Below are 8,722 nucleotides of genomic sequence, written 5' to 3'. Positions count from 1 at the left end.
TATATATATATAGTAGTCTCGATGGCGGGGGAGTACTTTCGGTGATAGGTCGTAGGTTCTCCTTCTGGCATCTGATTGGTCCTACGTTGTCCAATCCGGTTGTCTATATGAAGGGGAGTATTCATATTAAATACTGGCCCTCATAAGGTCCGAAAGAGTGACCTTGATAGAGTGCCCGATGTCTGGATGAAGGGGGGCGCCGTGTACATGTGGAGACCTGGTTTCTCGTTCCTAAGTATGATCTTGGAATAGACTTCCTCATGAGTTGCTGAGTTGTAACCCCTCGTCCTTGTTGATGTTGGGATGTTGTTTGATGTGGAAGGCTTCTTTAACCAGTCTTCTGTATAAGTTGTCTTCTTTATCTATTATCTTGACATTGTCGAATTCGATGGTATCAAGGTCACTCTTTCGGACCTTATGAGGGCCAGTATTTAATATGAATACTCCCCTTCATACAGACCTCAATGTAGGATCAATCAGATGCCAGAAGGAGAACCTACGACCTATCACCGCAAGTACTCCCCCCCCCCATCAAGACTACTATATATATACGAGCTCGCAGACTATTTCCTTATCCAACAACTGCTCTGAAGATGACCACAACCCAGTGGTCGAAACGTCAGCCACTAACACCAAGACAACGCGGTAGAAGCCCTGAAGCTTATCCACACTCCATGTACACCAGCCGCAGAAGCCTATGCGAACAAGTAACAATACTTACAAATAAGATTATTGCTCATAAATGTTCACTCTAAATTGACACTTGTTACTCACAGATTTACTCGAGAAGTGAAAATATGTGTTTCTGTGAACCGTGAATACATATTTTCTCGTTACAGTGGAATAGCTCATGTATTGATGTAATTTCTAAAAGACTGCGAGCCATATCCAGTGTCAAGCACTGCCACTGTGGTCTAGTGGCTAGAGCACTGGACTTACAATCCTGTGAACCCGGGTTCGATCCCCAGTGTATCCCTGATTTATAACTTGTGTTGAGCAAGCCCGTGGTCCAGGTAACACGGGTTTTCTCCAGGAGTTTCGATTACCCTGTGGCATCCCAACAAATCATCAACTCATCACAGGTTAACATAGACTAGCCTCTATGCACCCTGGGCAAGCTGTCATATTAAAAATATTTTTTTTTATTATCCAATTTAATAAACCCTATTTCACCCTGAGGTATATTAGGGTTATAGTTGGCATCAAAATACATATTTTATAACCAATAAACAACATAAAATAGTGATCACAGTTACAATTCACATGAATTATGCAGAAGCATGCACATTAGTGAAAGAATGGCTCCTGTTAAAGATTAATGAGATGTTTGAGGAATAATCAATGTAAAAGGTATACAAGAATGTCTAACCGTTTCAGAGTAAATCACGATCTTAAAAAGATAATCCATAGTAGATTAATAAAACAAAGTTTCACTTTCACTTTCAAATTAATACTTAATTCATGAACAATGGAACAGTTAAGAGTAATAAAGAGATATTACAAGCAATGATTTATGGTTACAAGTTACATACATGATTAGGAACAATTACAATAATTAAAATATAACACAAGTAATGACTTACAACTAACGAATACCGAAATTCTTGAAGGGCAATATATAATGGTAGGGGCAATACAAAAGATTTAAAAACAAATATAAACAGTACAGTATAGGAATAGTAGAAAAAAATGACTTAAGATTACAAATTAAACACATTCTTTTTAAAGCGATAGGTAACAACAAAGAGATACTAATAACAATACACTGACTGTTACAGATTAAACACATTATTTTAAAAACAAACACGCAAAGGATTAATAGCTATTTTTAGGCATCATTCAAAGGGACCATGACTGTAATTCACATCTTCTTGACGTTATTTCGTATATTATTTTGTGTTTCAATCTATTTCAATTTGTTATTTTTCACTGTAACAACAAAAATATGTTTCATAAAGCCTCAAGGCATTTCTCTATATTTATTGTATCATGGTACTCTTTGTCAATGGCAACCTGTAATGGTTATAGGAAGAAATATATATAAATAAAAATAAAATAGTTATTAAACACATTATTTTAAAAGCAATAAATAGCTATATTAAGAGATGACTTGAAATTTACGAATTAAATGCATTATTTACTAACAATTGGCAATAAGGAGGTATTCACAGGATTCTGATAAATTTCATGTAGTTTAAGTCACACAATTAAAAATATTTATGTACCAGTATCAATCGAAAGTAAATGTATTTTAGTGTTTCTGGAAATTTGAAACATTTTAATTTTCTTGTGCTAGAAACTACTTGTAGAATTATCTTTTCTCTCTTTTTGATGTAATTTTTTAGTGTTTCAACCATATGGTGAAAAAAACTACACAACTCTACCACCTGGGGCCTGTTTCTCAAAACTCACGGACTAGTAATACTAGTCTGTACAGTAGTAATATTAGTTTATTTTACAAGTCTGTGTTTCTAGAAACTACAAGGGTAAAGTAGTAGTTACCAGTTCACAGACTAGTAATATTGGTCGATTTCACCAGTTCAAAAGTGATTCTGTTTCTCAAAATGCTAATCTAGTATTCAACAGGAATATTCCTACAAGACTCTAAAGACTGGTGATTTATATATTATCAGTTACCAGTGACAATCTTTTTCAGATAATCAAAACAAAATATTGTAGTTATTTTTTTAATATATGTGGTTTAGTGATTCCGATTGAAGTAGTGAAGAAGTTGTTGTGAGAAGAGCTAAAACTATATCGAGAAAGAACAATTATTATTCCTTTATGGAAGCATTGTTTAAATATAATGAACGGTTTAAATAAAGTGCTGAAAAGCTTGGAGAGTTGTTAAATATAGTGGGACCTGCCATAACAAGACAAACAAATAGAAGTCATGCATTATCAGCAAAGCTTCAAATACAAATTGCTCTACAAATCGGGATGTTGATTATTTTCCAATGCCATCTGGTTTTTCTGCCCTAGACCAGCAACACATGCAGATTTTTTTCCTAATAATCTAATACCAATTCATCAACTGCAGTAATTTTTGGTGGCTTTCCTCCTCCACTGCCAGTTCTTCTGACATTGTCAACTTTAGCCTACAAATTAAATATAAAACTACACTAATTTATGAATAGATCAAACGTAAAACTGAAAAAAAAAAAAAAAATAGCGAATTTTTCAAGTCATAAGTGGCATCCATGTCGCCAGCAGAATCACTTGCTACATAATGTGTTCATATTATGATACTGTGAACTTGAATTGGTACTCGTCAAAGTTGCTTTCTTAATGTTGGGCCAATAAGTGTCCCTAATGTATGCATAATCTTTGTTCTGAAGTATCAGTTCCATAGCCTCACTTATTACAAATTTTTTTGTCCAGTCGTGTACTTTATCATTTTTGTTATTATGCTTGAAAACGCACCGAATGATATATCCTTTGAGTCATTAATCATATTGAGTATAGTTAATTTGCTTTCAATTGATGGAATTTCAAGAGAAGAGAGAAGTAAGAACCAAAACACAAACAACTTAGCCTTCTAATATCAAATAACAATATCTACCAATAGGTATAAACAAATGAACTCAATCAGCTGACTAGTGAAAGAGATCATGTGACTAGTGAAAAATTGTCACAAGTTACTAGACTGGTAAAATAATTTGAGAAACAGAATCTACTAGAACTGGTGAAATATACTCTGGTAACTAGTAACTGGTGAACTACTAAACTAGTATTTTTGAGAAACAGGCCCCTGGAAGGCTTCATATTTACTCTTCCGTACTCATTCATATATATCCTGTAAACCTAAAGCAAAATGTCATGTAACTATTTTAGGCACTGCTTTGAAATCTGAGGGGGTAAAAACATTGATAGAGTGGAATTTTGTGAATGAAAATATAAAGTCATGTGCATTTTGAGATTAGTATTGTATTATTGACATTACGACTTCATTCAGGTAAGTGAAAGTAAGATTTTTGATAAACTAAATATTTATTTATTTTATTTTATTCTTTTCCCATGTCAAGTGGCTGGTCAGATATTAAGTTCCATTATCTGCTGGAGTATTTAACAGTCTGCACAAAAGAAACCAAATGACCTGAAAATGTACAAAAACTTGCCCAGACATGTTCAAACATTTTTAGCAAGAGCCAGAACAGGTCACATTGTCACTCAATTGTACCTACACTGATTTCAAATTTCTGATAATCCTACTTGTCTGTGGTGTAATAATCATGATGAAGATCTGGAACATATTCTTCTATACTGTCCATCCATAAACCATAAAAGAAATAAATTAAACTCATCAATACCAGTTGTAGAAGACACAGCCCTGCAGTATATATTGACTACACCCCAACTCTGGCTACTAGCAACAGGCATCTATAATGAACACCGATCAAAATATCCCTCATTTCTCGTGAAAAACAACAACTGAATAGACTACAGTGGACTTTATGTTGCCAGCAAACAGCTGGATACATTAAGAAAATTGATTGATTACCTGCTGGAGATTGTCTGTGACAGATATTTGTGACCCTGAAAATAATTTGTAATGATGGCACTGTGGACTTATCCACTCTGTTATGTTGTTATGGATAAAAAAAGGCTGCTTCTCTTAATGAAAACATTTCACCCACTAGTGATGCTGGTCCAGTGGTCTAGTTTAGATCCTTTCTTATTCTTGACCATAGGTAAATTACTTGTATTTAATGAATTTAAAAGTCATGTTGAATTCAGATAAGTTTGTGAAATATCATATAAATTAGGTTTTATTTTTCAGTCAATCACTTATCATGTTGAGATGGCAGAAATTAATTCTGTTACATCAAGATACAATGTTAATATACGTCACGAATATTTTCGACTTACTTTCAAGTCATCTTCAGGTGATAGTTTTCTAACAAACAAACATTTGAACTAGGTGAAAATATTATTTAAACACATTTATAAACACTAGTAAATAGTCTGACCATGCATACTTTACATAGAAAGGTTGAATGGTGTACATAGTCTTAAAATTAAAATTGACATACAAATAGGAAGCCTTCCAATGAACATAATTATAATACAATATATTGAGAGGCAAGCAGTGTGCCTGAATTATGAAATTAAAATCGTTTAAAATTATTATATTTAAAACTGAAGACTAGGCTTGTAAATATTGACTACACACCAACTCTGGCTACCAGCAACAGGCATCTGTAATGAACACCAATCAAAATACCCCTCATTTCTCGTTAAAAACAACTGAATAGACTACAGTGGACTTTATGTTGTCAGCTGGATACATTAAGAAGATTGATTGATTATTGTTATAACAACATAATTTAAAAGTTTAGAGAGTTATATTTCCTTTTATTTCTTAACAATGATAAATTTCGTCTAGATGGTAGCTGACCTTGAATAATATAGCTGCATGTATTTATGTAAGAATAGAATATGTAAATTTAGCCACATAATATCCCATTTTGATAAAATAAGTTGTATATATAAATTACTGTCAACTGAAAGGTTAGTACGTTCATTGACTTAACCATGGGCCTAGTAGACGTGTCCATGAACTACAGTAATGTATCTAGTTGAAGGATCACACGTACACACTTACATACAGTACAAACATATACTTTTGAATATGACTATTTGTATATATTAAGTAAGAAATGTTACTGAAGATAGTCATTCAAATCATACAATGCACTAAAGTGAATTTAAAATATTATATATATATATCTCTTTGCTTTGAGATTTTCGTACTTAAAAAAAAAAAAGCTAGTATGATGTATGTACAAAGACAGTACCAAGATACCGAATATGAGATTTTTAAGTAAAATTTTATTTTTGGAAAAATGTTTAATAAATGTTGGTGAATTTTTTTTCTTTACATAACCTGTACCCTATATGTATAGTATATAATGTATGTATACATACTAAATATTCATTATTGAGTTAATATTTGAATGAACTTGGAACCTACAGAACATTTTAGATCACTGCCTGAAAGGAGTTAAATTAATTTGAAATTATTTTAATTTAGCGATGTTCAGAGACAAATCCCTTTGAAGGTGTTATTTATCAATAAGTAGTAATAGTAGTATATTTATTTTATCATCTGTTTTTATTTGAAATCATATTTTATTAACAAATTTTTATGATGTGACAAATGGTAAAGTGTAGAATAATTACATAAATCAGAATATTGTTTTACACTGATTGGCAATTATGGCACTTTAATACAACCTAGTAAAATAAATTGACATAATGGTAATGGCTATTCTCACTTAAAGAAAGAGAATATAGTCAGCCCTATAAAATGAAAAATCAAGTTTCAATCTGTATTTATGTCCTGAAAACTCATATCCTATAATTAGAAAAGAAAAACATTTTTTTTTTTGTTTTGTTTTTAATTTCAGTACCAAGATTTAAAATCACAACTGTCTGCCACAATAACCGACACTGTCTAATAAGATTTGAAAATGTTTTGAGGTTCGGCTCCAGTGCAGGCAAATATTTATTGAAATGTTACTAATCCTTGAATTTTCAACACTACTTATACAGATTTGGAGGTGGGGATGATTCTTTTCTTGCCATTTTTTTTTCTTTACTTTGTTATATATTCATTGCAGATTCATCTGGTAATGGTAAGTCACTTTTACCCGATTCTGTTTCTTCGGCATTTAAAATAATTATGTTATGATTCACTATTTGAATAAAAAAATAATGGTACATGAAGTGGGGAAAGGCTTTACGAGAAATTATACATTGAAGTTAATTTGCAAATATTATTTATTATAATTACATTACTGTGGATTTCATATACTGTAGGCCTATATTGTTTTGAATGTGTAAGTAATGGTTTATAGTAGTTATTATTTTGTTTCTGCACATCGAATTTTGTTCCCCGCCATCCCCTCCCTTCCCCTTATTTCGTCACCATGTTTTGAAATGTTTACAATGTGAACAGAGCACTAATTAAAGAAACTAATATGGTAATTTATATAGGTAGAGAGTTCAATATGAAATAAATTAATTTTGAGAGTTGCTTATCCATTTTTATTTTAAGGAATTCAACTGATGTTATAGAACTATTAAATAGTTTTGCTTTCTGTTTATTTTGTGAATTATTTGAAATATAAAATCTTCATCTAATACGTTTGAATAAGCTGAACCCTTCTTAAAGAAATAATTGGCAGATGGAGTTTGAATGTTTACTATTGCAGCTTCAACTCTTTATTTTTATAATTTTTTTGTATCATTTTGGACGGTTGCCTTGGTCACTTGCGAACCCATGCCCGCTCGTTTGCTACCCAGCTGTTTGTTTTGTTTCGAGGCATGAGATTCACGTGACTTCTCAGGTAATTCTGGTTGTTTTAAAACGTCTTGTCTGATTGGTTCATTCTGTGACGTTTAGTTACGTAGCGCCAATGATAGCGTAGCTTTCATATCCGCTCTTAGGAAAGCTCGGTACGCGTTTGACATCAATAAATGCAGGAGTGTACTCTAAGGGCGCGGACCTGTGCTGGTGTTTAGTCCTTCACATTTGTATTATATTTCTCTTCTTTTAGTATTTTACTTTATAAATAACAATTATGAGCATTGCTGCGCTTTTGCAAGCTGCGGAATATTTGGAAAGGCGAGAAAGAGGTAAGTTTGGGCGTGTTTTACTTCTGATTGTGGTGCCTGAATCCACGTCAACATGGCTCCCATGTCAGTTGTTGGCCTGGAAATCAGCTGATTTTGACGCTCTTGTGATCTTTTTATTACAGAGGCCGAACATGGATACGCATCAACACTGCCAATGCCAGATGATCTCAGGACCGTCAAAAGGCCAAAGACAAAGAAATCTCAGGGGAGCAGGTTAGTGTTGGTCTCTATGTTAATTTGATTCCTGTGTAACCTTTGTGTGGAAATAGAATACTTTCCTTATATTTGTATTGTTGTAGTATATTATACAGTTTTACTTACATTTTATGTTTATTTTTGCAGGACGACTCATAATGAGCTGGAAAAAAATAGGTGAGTAAAATTTAAAAATATATATTGTCTGCCGCTTTAGATAGTTTCTGACAGTAGTTCGCTTGGCAGATGTGAGGCTTCCTTCTGAACAATATGATTAGTGTAGCTTCTTGTGTTTACTAAACCATACGTTAACGAAGATTTGAATTAAACGGTAAAAAAAAAATTAATAGCAACGCGGAGTCAGTTAATTGTGTGTTACCTCAGAAATTTATCCTTTAGTACGATAGAAGATCCAGAAAACCTTAGTTAATGCTTAAGTTTTCATCTCAGATGTTTACCAACCATCGTATTGTGTAATGAAATAACTCATCACACGGATTAATTGCCTGCAGATCTGTGCACCAGTGATATTCGTGGAAATTATTAGTGCTTACACCGGTATATTAACGAATTTGGAAGTGAAGAATCAGTTAACAGTTTTGGATGCTAAACAACACGTACCTAAAATCTGGTGATAGTGCAGTGAAGTGAAGTGTTGTGATGTGATACGTACCTATCGTTTTATGGTGGCTCCTTTGTTACAGCCTATACTCTTTCAGGACCATGTTATAATTCGTGTGTTACGTTAGATTTCAAGAGTTAAGTGGTGTACTACCAGGCTTAAATGTTTGGTGTCTTATTAATGAATTGAGTGGAATAGGAGATGTTTGTGTAAAATTTTATCCAATATGAACGTTGTTTTCGTTTGGCGCATTATGGACATGCA

The 8,722-nt window shown here is 33.0% G+C and overlaps 1 long non-coding RNA gene across 1 annotated transcript; it reads left to right on the top strand.

Annotated features, from left to right (window-relative positions):
* Positions 1-7,460: 7,460 nt before the first annotated feature.
* On the top strand, positions 7,461-8,133 carry LOC138708962 (uncharacterized). The gene is made up of 3 exons (XR_011334799.1): positions 7,461-7,641; positions 7,764-7,854; positions 7,984-8,133. It is a non-coding gene; the product is annotated as an uncharacterized lncRNA (long non-coding RNA).
* The last annotated feature ends 589 nt before the right edge of the window (positions 8,134-8,722 follow it).

This window comes from Periplaneta americana, chromosome 1 (assembly GCF_040183065.1).
Source record: "Periplaneta americana isolate PAMFEO1 chromosome 1, P.americana_PAMFEO1_priV1, whole genome shotgun sequence".
Classification (NCBI taxonomy): Eukaryota; Metazoa; Arthropoda; class Insecta; order Blattodea; family Blattidae; genus Periplaneta; species Periplaneta americana.
The sequence above is the reverse complement of the archived record's forward strand: the minus strand, read 5'-3'. Positions and strand labels throughout refer to the sequence as shown.